At 36.9% G+C, this 11,733-nt stretch overlaps 1 long non-coding RNA gene across 1 annotated transcript; it reads right to left on the bottom strand.

The window, feature by feature from the left end:
* Positions 1-1,969: 1,969 nt before the first annotated feature.
* On the bottom strand, positions 1,970-2,524 carry LOC117788151. Its single transcript, XR_004617733.1, has 2 exons — positions 2,221-2,524; positions 1,970-2,151 (listed from the first exon to the last, which is right to left on the bottom strand). It is a non-coding gene; the product is annotated as an uncharacterized LOC117788151 (long non-coding RNA).
* Positions 2,525-11,733: the final 9,209 nt, after the last annotated feature.

The raw sequence follows: 11,733 nt of genomic DNA, 5'->3' as shown, positions 1-11,733 counted from the left end.
GAAAATATTCCCAGAGTTGTTACTTAATAAATGCCTGATTACATTTGAGATGTGTGACCAGGTGTCTTAACAATTAAACTCAATAACTTAGTAACTTAATTTCCTATTAATGATGTGCGGCACATTAAATTGTTTTGTCAACACAAAACACAAATAATATTTTTATTTTAACAACTTTAATTAAACAACAGTAATATTTTTAATTTGTTAACTATTTTAGTTAAATAAAGATAATTCATGTGTTTAAATTCGTTTGACTTACAAGTTAAACAAAATTGATGCATTAAAGCCGGTAGCAATACACATGCAAATGCTCGTATTTGGTTAGACATTAGTGGCGGCATCATCATTTAACACCATCCACATTACATCCTGTCCAATCTCATCAGGAGCAGGACAATGCGATGAATGTTGGTGGTACAGAATTCGCTTGTTGTCGTTGTGTTTACTGCACGGTGATATGCGTAATAATGCAATAAATACAAATTAAACACGCTTGAGTGCAATTATGCAAATTAATGTAGTTTATAGTGCGCGATTCACACACACACACACATAGATAGCTACAGACACCTAATACACTGACACATGTGAATGTCAGATTGTGCTCATGTCGGATTACAAAACGATTTCAGGCACTAATCTCTTATAATGAACACAAATATGTAGAACACGGCGATAATCGCTCATGTACAATCCACAATAAAGTGCTTACGTAACAGCGTAACAAACCACGGCGTATACTTGATGTCGTACCATTTTGACCGACCGTCCTGTCACAATATATTAAGCATTTATCTATAAGCATTTTCGATTTAGCTAGCGAATCAACAACGACATTGACTAAAGAAATAAAAGTTCTCTCTTTTATACTTATTGTCCGTGTTTCGTGTTTCGTGTCAACATCAGCTGTTGTTCCTTACAGTTGCCAGCCAATGTCCTGTGCCCGGCGATTTCTTCTTAAATTTTCTATAATTGCTTGTGATTTGTTAGCCGAAAACGTGCCGGGCAACTGCAATTTGTTCAGCTGCCATATAGATTATACACACACACACACACACACACACACACGGGCGCATAGATATTTTTGCTATATATTTTTATTTGCCTCACGCTTTCAATAATTGCCGGCATTACACGTGGCCCCAATAAATTAGTGGCTCCGGCTTAAGTGTAAAACAAATAAACAGTAAACTTATCGACGCCATTGCCATAAAGAGCCTCTACTTCCCATTTCCAATCTATAATATGTGTGTTGTTTACTATATGCCTACTTGGGCTTTTTTGTATTGCCTTATTCATCATACGCACTGTGAAACTCGCTCGTTACGTTCGATAAAATCGAATATTTGCCTGTGGCCGAGGCAGCTGCAACGTGACAATGTTGCAACGCAACCAGTGTGGCTTGCAACTAAAAATGATCCAATGACAAAATGTCAATGTGCCTCATAACCACTTCTCATATGTTCGCTATGCGCATTTATAATTTCTGTATCCCGCAACGGAAATGGCAACATTGCAAATGGTCAAACTGTTGCAGCGGATATTGCTACCATATACAATTGCATATGTGCAACATCGAATATTTGAAGCCCTGTAGAAATATTCTGCAACTGCAGCTGAAGAAATGCCCATATGCTAACAGTGAGAAATGGCCTGCGGATATTGTGTTAGTTTTTGGCATTTCGTTAGTTATTTATTTATGCAGAGAGCTTCTAATTAAGCTTCAGCGATTGTGCGAAATGTTTATGACTTGTTTATATGCTAGTGTGTGTGTATGTTTATCAATCCATATCTGACTGTGGACAACAGGAGGATGATTGTATAAATGTCCATAGTAAATTTTTATTTATTTTTGTTTTGGTATTACAACTTTTGCAGCATTAAAATTAAATAACATAACAATATATAACATATAATATATTATGTTATGCAAATATAAATATGAGCATCTCCCTGTCAAATTATCAATGACTTTCCTCCAATTATAGTTCTAAAATAATTTTAAAAATTGCTGTGATATCATTTCTTATCGATATTGTTTGCTTTTATTGATTGCAATTCCATAAAATAGATATTATGATTAACTTGAGAACAAATTGCACATCGATAGATTTTGCGTTTGGCACTTTGCAAACTCACTTGATCAATCTTAATGGAGGTGGTGGGTTAATAGAGCATTAAGTCATCAAACTATTTAACTACTGCGGCAACACTTACTCACATAGCTGCAAAAAGCGAAATCAACTCCCTCAGTGTCCCTCATTCCTCATCCGCATAGTTTCAACACAATTCACACAGTTTCCCATCCTCATCCTCATCGACATCGACATTTCCCGCTCAACATTTTAACAGCTGTCAGTTTTATGGTGCGTGACTTTTACGACAGCTGGTTGGAGGCAGAGGGTAGCGTATGCTGAGTGTCGATGCGGGGAGCCTGAGGCGATTTTTGGAAATCGGTTTTAATTGCCAAATAAAACCAAATAACAGCGACAACAACATTTACAACAATCAGCGCCAAAATGTGAGCTTTATAGAAATACATAGTTTTGTTTTTGAAAAGTTATTACAGCTTGTGCCAGGCTAATGAGATACCCTAACCTGCATACTATTTAGCATTGACAAAACTCTGATAATATACAGTCTAACAAGACCTTAAACATTTCATGACTATAGGGTACAAGCTTAATGACAACAATTACTTTTCGACATTGCTATTGACATTGGCACGTAAATACTTATTTGAGCACTGCATTTTATTACTTTCTGCAACACACATACAATGACACACACACACACACCGAGATACGCATAAATAATAAGTATACACAATAAAGTGAATTGATTGGTTTTATTTTTGGTTTTCTCAAATTAAATACAAATGATACAAAATATTTTTCCAATTCCAATAAGTTCTTTCAAAAAGTTCTTTAAATGCATTTATTTTGCAATCAGGCGACGACAGCTTTCCACCTTCTCCGTCACTCTTCCCCGCTTGCCTCAACTATCAAGCAGCACTCCTAGAGAGAATTATAAAAGTTTCTTAGCGTTTTCAACGACACGACAAAATAAAAGCGGATAAATACCTTAAGGACTTTTAAGGATATGTTAGCTTTTTTTTTTAAAGCTTGCCAGCTCGAACAGAGTGAGTAAAAATACCAATATTATTCCCAGGTTTATCACAGATTTCCTTGTATTTTACATTGTACTCCTTGATGCAAGCTCTATGAATATTTAATCATGGTTGCTTATTAACTTGAACTCAGTATCTCATTTTGCCACTGCAATTCATTTTGCTCTAGCAATTGCTATAGACTTGCTACCGTGCTGCAGCCACGCCCATGCCACGCCCCAGTTTATGGAACATTATTACATCAATTGCTTTTCCAACACATTTGCCTTGGGTCAGAAAAAGGAGAAGCTGCATACATGGAATTTCACAAGCAACTTTGGTAGGCACAATAACACCACGACAAAGAAGTGATATTTGCAAATGCCCGACTAGAAAATACCCTGTACCTAGTAAATAATTTATAGAGAGTACAATAAATTAAAAAACTTTCAGTTTACCATTACAATTTCACATAAATAGTTGAAGTCTTTACTCAAAATTTTGATATTTATTTTATTTAATTTGTTAATATTATCACAATTTTTTCTTTACACCCTTTAGCTTTGTTTTGTCAGAGGGTACAAAAAGCAATTGCGCCAGCACTAAATTTTCAAGTGACAAACTAATGGTCTAAGAAATACTTTATAGCTAAAATTTTAAACAATATAAAATCCATATAAATCCAATTCCAGCAACTCACTACAATAAAATATCCATTGTATATCGTCTCAGCTGTGAATGCGATTGTATTTGTGCTTGTATCTCAATATGTAGTTGTATCTTTGCATCGGTGTGCATGAGTGTGAATGTGTATGCGTGCATCATTCATCCGGCGGCCATATTGAGGCAACATATCCGGCGACAGGATGCCAAGACAAGAAAATTTCATGCTATGCTTTGTACGTTTCCGTTTGTCCCGCCCTCTTGGCCACCACTTTCCCTCCTCCTCCTGCTCCGCCCCCTCAATCCGTCTGTCGGTCCATCTTCCTCCTTTTGCCCTTGCTTGTTGTTCTTGTTGCCGGCTGTGCTTATATTTTATTTTATGCCAACAGCACTGTTTAATTACACACAAGAGACAACACACTCACAAACACACACATCGAGAAATTTGCTTTTGTGTGTGTTGCCCCTATTTCCTTTGTGTGTGTGTGTGTGTGTGTGTGTGTGTGTCAGGTAATGGTTGCCTTGCTCGCATGCAATTTATATATATTTTCTGCTGCTCGGTTGCCCCTTATACCGTTGTTGCTGTCGCATCAACTAAACCCGACTTTGGTCTGCAACTGGTTCTGCTTGAAACATCCTCCCTCCCTCCATCTTCCCCACCACTTCTGCTGCCTTTGCCCCGCAACAGTGCAATTAAGTTCAAGTGCAAAACAAAAGGCATGTTGTTTGATATCAGCCGAGCTGACTCGCTCTCTTAAATTTTTGCCAACTCAGTTGTTGTTTTATGTGAAACATTTTTATAACATTACAGAGACAACAATAACAAAGGCAACATGATAAATGACACAGCACAACAACAACAACAGCAACAACAATTAATTGCTATATATGTTGTAATAACTGATTAAAGACTGTTGACATATGGACGAGATAATGGCAGTGCTTGGATTGTAATGAATCAAATCTTGCGCTCAGGATTAAACGATACAGGTATAGAAATATTTGTAAGGCTAGAGAAAGTTCAAGAGGTTGTCAACCTTTATAAATATATATAGAGAGAAAGATGTAACAAGAAAAACAACATCTTTATTTAGAGTTGCTTTGAGCATCATCATCATCGCCCCTCTTTTCTGACCTTTGTAATTTGCAAGCAATTTGACTTATGACAAGCGAAGAAATGATTGAAAACTTTCAAGCCATATTAAAGGCAGTCAGTCATTAGGTTGGGGAATGTGACCCAAAGTTCTGACCATAAAATAAATTGAACATAATTTAATTTGGCTGCGTACCGCAAAAGTTTTATGTTTTTAATTAAACAAACAACAAGAACAACGGGATGGAATCAAAGGGAAGACATCATAAGGACTTTCAATTCATCTACTGCTCTCCCTCTCCCACCCTCGTCATGCTGTCTCTCTTTCTTTCACGATTGCTGGCAAGGATTCAACATAAATCATGAACGAAGAGTAAAAATTTTCCAAAAAAAAATTTGCAGCATTAAGTTTAACATTGTTGTAATTGTTGTTTTTTTTTGTTGCTGTCGTCATTGCGGTAATTAATCAAAATAGCAACAACAAAGACCTAGACGATGGCATTATCAATTACAAAATATTTATGATAAATTGTACGGTATGAACGCGATTTCAGCAGACTTTCTTTAATAAAATTTATGATGGAATTGTTATTAACGAAAATATTAATTAAATGCGTTTCAATGACAGGCCACAAAAATACCAAAAGCTATTAATGTTCGCAAATTATAATGATGTCGATCATTAATGCGCAATTCAATTAAAGTTTGGTCAGATCATTAAAGTCAAATTGAAATTGTTATGGATAATTGATAAATTTGACTAACAAATAACTTTAAAGCTTAAGGATTGAGTATGTGTAATATGAGAAATAGGAAAAGCGTAAAGCTTATTTAAAAAGTATTTAGACAAAAGCCTACTATAGGTCTATATCGAAATAGAAACTTTAACCAAAATAGTTGTTTCGTGATTCCCCGATTGTAATTACCGTCTATATCTTAACTCACTTTGTGCTTAAAACGCAATAAGTGAATTTATAGGATGTTTATTGCTTAACAATGCTACCAAAAGAATATAAAATAATAATAAATTTTAATTTCATCCTTTAGCTAACTCGTTTACAGCTCTTTTAAAAAAAAATCCGCTTTCACCAATGCAAATTTATTACGCTGCCAAAGAATTAAATAAAACTCCCCGTATACATTGACAAACCAAAGAAAAGGAGAAAGAAGAGTGGATGGAGAAAAGAGGAGAAAGGAGTATTAAAAAGGACTTTAAGTGCAAATTACGCGACACCTTTTGCGACTGTGGAGTAAAAGTTAAGCAAGTTATTTACAATTGTTGGCATTCTTATGCTTAATTTTTATGCGACTGGCTATAAAAGATAGCAACTTATTTTATGGCGCTATTTATTTTTCTGATTACAGTTTTTACGAGGCGACGGCAATGGCGACAAAGAAGAAATGAGCCCAAAAATACATATATATAAATATATATATCGAAGCATACCTGGAGCAGACCCCCAAAAAAAATCCAAACCTAAACTTCCAAGCTCTCGACTCCCTAACTCAATATTCAAAACCACAGCCACGAATGCGGTGGAAAAGGAAGAGGGGGTGGCAAATGCGGGGTAGGGTGACCAGCGAAAAGCAATAAAAATGCATTTTTATGAGCAAAACTACTAACAAGCATAAATCTCTATCGAAAGCTGCTTTGCAATGCGAATGCGAAGCCAGAAGGCAGAAGGCATCGGAGTAGATTCCACCTGAATAAGACTCTGTATTCTCTCTCACACTACATGAGAGTGTATATGTGTGTGTGGGTAGATGGAAGATAATGTGGTGACTTCACTAAGACTTTGACTGCGCTGCCGGGCAAGTGGAAGAAGAACAATAACAAATGCATGGAAAAACAAATTACAATTCGTTTCCTCTATGTGCACAGTGCCACGGCAGGAGCAGGATCTTTAAAATAATCCCATTTGTAAAAATTGATTGCAGTCAGACGATAAAAAAAGAGAGCAAAAGAAAGCGTTGCAACCAGTTTTGTATGTGTGAGGGTGTGTGTGTGTGTGTGTGGGTGGCACACGGAAAAAGATGAAAAACACTAACTGCAGTTGCAGACATTGACCAATAAGTGGGTGGCAGATGTGGCATGCTGATAGGCGCGACATGAGATACATGTGTAAAGCACAAGTCATTAGTGTGCTTGACAGATTTGTGTGTTGCAAGCTGGTTCGACTTGATATCAGCGATAGATTAATCACATAATCGTGTCACATGCAACTGGACAATCAAGCCAATTATCCAATTAGCTATATGACTCGCTAACAGACTCCGGCTTATTTCGCTGTTCGATTCGAATTGTTCTCCATGTTTTACGAGTATGGCAAGTTTTCAAATCGGTCACAGGATTCGCTTGAATTGTGTTTGGCAACAAACTTTTTGCTTACCTTACACAAACAGTTGCCACCCACAAAAGTCTGCACTTGGTATGGTATGGCATAATTCAATGAAAATGTGGCAAAACTTTCAGCCACACAAAATGTTGCTCAGCCAATCCTGATTCGGCTGCTGCTGCTGCATTTGCGGCCGGAAATCTAAATTTGCAGCTTTACAACTTCCGGTAAGCTGCTTATTGGCATAGAAACTCCGACGCTCAACGCTCGTCCAACGGCAAATAAAATCCGACAGTCAAATGATTTATAAATAAACGCTACTTGCCACAAACGTATGTACAATGTTGCATAGAATGCACAAATATAGAGATCAACAAGAAGTTGTCCCAAATTCACAAAAATAGCTAATAATTAATTAAAATAACTGAAAATGTTAAGATAAATAATTTTAAAAATTTGAATGAAGACATAAAAACTATTTAAAATGTAACACTAACTATATTTCCAGGGTATTACTTAAATGAGCACACTCCACTTGAGTCGGCCGACTTGTTGAAACTACAATTGGCCAGTTTAACAGTTGTTGTTGTTGTTGTTGATGAGGTTGTTACAGGTAGATTGGTTAAGTGATTGCCTGAATAGTTGGTCGGTTGATGGTTGACTGAGTAATGGCTCATTATTAGCATATATACATATACATTTATGCGATTTACGATTACACGTGAATGGCGGCTAGTTTTTCTGAAAGTTTGAAGTGGGTTATAAGAAGCTTACACAATTTCAAATTGTAAACTGCAACAAATTGTTAGCTAATTTTTTCTTAAAATAAGCTCTGAAAATTGCATTCAATTTAAAGAAATTTATTTATTTGGAGCATAAAAGCAAATTCTCATTCTTTCGATTGTACCTTGTGTGGATGGATTATATCCAAACAATTTCTGAAATCAATTGATGTCTATTTTATCAATACATAAAGAATAAAGGGTGCTGCAGTTGCAGTCAAATTGAATTTATGGCTTTCCCCTTTCGTTTCATTTTGCACATGCAATTTACCGCCTTCCATATTCAGCTCCCAATTCGTCTTCTTCTTCTTATTTTTGATGCTGCTGCTGCTTCTCATCCGCGTCGTCCTTTAGCTTTTGCTACTCGACTTTCTACGCACACAGAAATCCTTTCAAACATTTTTCTACACAAATCGCCGAACTGCACAAATGAAGCAACATTTTCATTCCCTCTGAAGAAAATGCGATTTGCGCGCTTTTGAATGCAAGAGGCGTACAAGAGACACGCCCCACCCTCGCTCAGAGTCCCTAGACTCTTATTGCTTATCCTTTGACGATAAAAACTGCATTGGCCAGCGAAAAAAGTTCAGGCTGGCCAGCAGCTAATAAGGAAGTCTGCTTCAGTGTCTGCTGACCATGCACAACGCGGCGTATGAGCAACGTTTACGGCAACTCACTTGTATGAAAACTTAAAGTATTTGCCATCAATTATATACATTACTATCGCTTCCATGCCTCCGTAGCTCCACAAATCCGATTATGCTGTCTTTAATTATTTGTAAAAATTAAATGGTGAAAAAAATGAATAAATTCTGAAATACTTTCAGCGAGATTAACGCTGCTGCAAGGCTCGTTGGCATTGTCCTGTTAAATAAATTATGTGTACATTATATGCGTCAATCAATGCGATGACTTACCTTACCTTACGTTGAAATTGGAAGCAGAAATTCGAAGGCGATATTCTCTGCATACATCATCATAACAAGGACACGGAATAAAAGGATGTGTTACCCCATTAATTGCAAAAGCCGAAGGCCAATTAAGAGCCGCCTTGTCATATGGTTTTCAGCTCCTGCTGCGCTTCTCATACAATTTAAAAATCAACATCATAAATTGAACTCACACACAACGCAAACGCAGGGATTATTCAGTTGAATATATATCCTTACACGCTTTTGTTCACACATTTTCCAACTATAACAAACAAACAGCGACTAAAAACAACACACAAAAAAAGCTAAATAAAAGACACACAAAGTTCAACATGCACGTTGTGAAAATTTGCTCGGTAATTAGCAAAGTTGTACGCCTTGAAACAAAGGCCTGCCGAGGGCGCGTATCCTGTCCACGACTGCCTTCGCACCTGCCTGCTCTCCCAACTGCCTACCTGCCTAGTAATTTTAATGAAAAAGCCTCAACCCTAGTAAATGATACCAGATAGTAGTGAAAGACAGGTTGCTCAGTAGCTAACAATGTTTATGTACAAGTACATACCCGAAATCTAATTAATTACAATAAAACTGTAAGCAAGGGCTGTGTTCCAGGACGAACCTACAACTTTTAGGAGCCTAGAAATTTGCATAGCTGTCTGGTGAACATCATGTAAGTCATTAGAGGAAATATATTTGTTTAATATTTTCTGAGTTTATTATAGTTAAAATTGTAAGTATGCAAAATCTGAATTAAATTTTTTTTAAACTGCTCATTAATTTAGGTTATTTATTACTTTCTTTTAATTTGCGGACACTGCTTAAATAAGTAAATCTTCAATGCAAATTGAAGGACCTTTTGAATTAAGCCTTCTGATATATGAATTGTGACACAGCTGTTGTATAAAAATAAACTTTTTTACATTTAGTCCACGCGATCGACACAAATCAGACATGTTTATGCATGAGACGATGTTACAAACTATTTCATAAGAATTAAATTGTGCCTTCGTGCAGAATCGCACGCTTAAAAATTTAACACAATATGCGACAGTTGTAAATGTTGAGACTTTCGAGCGACAATACTATATAGAGCTGCATTTTGATACCTTGTAGTGTTAAATGTGGCAAATGTGTAGTTACAACCTAGGAAAACTTTCGAAAAGAAAAAGATGGTCTTATTTTTTCTTTTCTTAATAGATGTTTGCCTGTTACTCCTTTTTATTCTTAATATTTCTATCAAGTTATATAATATAATCTCAATTATTTAGTATGTATTGGAATATCTACTTTGAATTCTGTATATTTCGTAATATTCAGTAAAAAAAAATAAGGATTGTACTTTAGAGTGAAATTTTAATGTGATACTGTCGACATTACTACAGGGTAATTACTCGTCGACTACAACCCACCTAAACAGTTAGATTTGTTTTATGATGCATTTCTGTTGGCAAAACAACTTTCACACGTTCACAAAAATTCAGATGCCAAAGATGGAGAGCAGCTTATGAATTTGTAGAAGTTGCACAAACGCACCGACAATTAGAAGGGTGCTTGCAACGCGACAATGATGATAACGATGAGGATGACGATGTTGTTGATGATGCTAACGATGAAGCTGATGATGGAAGATGCCAGGCTTAAAGTATATGTTGAAGTTGTTAAAGGTGGCATGTGGCAAAGGCAAACAAAGTCGTTAGTAGTCGTATTTGCATGTCGGTCTCCGGCAGCCATGCAAATGATCAAAATAATTACATGAAGCGGCAGTTTGTATTTTTCCCTTTTTCATTTCTTTTTTTTCTTCTCTTCTTCTTCTGATTCTTACTTGCAACAGGAATAGCAGTGGCAGTGGCAGTGGAAACGGCAACGGCAACGGCAGCGCCTTACAAAAGACAAGCACAGTCCCAACTTCAAAATGATGAAAATGAGTTTTCTTTACAAACAAAATTAAAAGTAAGCGCTGTGGCAAAGAAAGAAAAAAAAAAAAAAGATGGAAGCGGGCAACAGGCGGCAACAACAGTGAGAGCGAGAAAATTGCACACGAAATCCAACGATGTGCAAAGTTATTTTTCACAAGTGCTCTGCCGCCGACGCAACCTCGAACCAACCAAAGCAACCAGACCCGGAGTCGGAGTCGGAGTCAGCGCCGTACCCAGACCCAGACCTGGAGCCAAACCGTAGAACCATCTCCAGATGCCGCTTTCAGCTGCTGTCGCCTGCATATGGGACCATGTGACTGTGTGAATCTTGGTTAACTTATGGTTAGTATAGTATGGTCTGTATGTATGTATGTGTTGGTATCACCAAAGTCCCCGCCTGCACATCCCTATTTTTATGCTGTGCAAATGACAGCTATTTTTCATAGGGCCAACAGCGCTTCCAAACTGCAGCAAGGCTTCGACTGCTCCTGTTCTACTTCTTCTTCTACTCTCTCTTCCTTCTCCTTTCCTTCTACTACTTCTCATTGTTGTTATTGTTTTTGTTCTAGGTGGCAAGTGACAATAATTTCACTGTCTACTCTTAGGGTGGCTGCAGCATCTACTTTTCACACACACACACACACACACACATGCACACTTACACACAGAGAGACAAGTCTTTTGTTTTTCCAGCTCTTGCCTAATTGCCAAGACTTTGACTGGCAACCCCAAAAAAGCCCTTAACAAAAATCCCATGTAAATGCTGACGCTTCAGTTTATTACGCATACGACTTGTGGTACGCAGCAATGCATTTAAATACGATGATAAACTTTCTTACATTTTATATACTCGCTGAGCTGATTATAAATTTACCTCCTAAATAGATGATAGAGACATT

This window comes from Drosophila innubila (genome assembly GCF_004354385.1).
Source record: "Drosophila innubila isolate TH190305 chromosome 3L unlocalized genomic scaffold, UK_Dinn_1.0 0_D_3L, whole genome shotgun sequence".
Classification (NCBI taxonomy): Eukaryota; Metazoa; Arthropoda; class Insecta; order Diptera; family Drosophilidae; genus Drosophila; species Drosophila innubila.
Note: the sequence above shows the minus strand (reverse complement) of the source record. Positions and strands in the feature narration are given on the sequence as shown.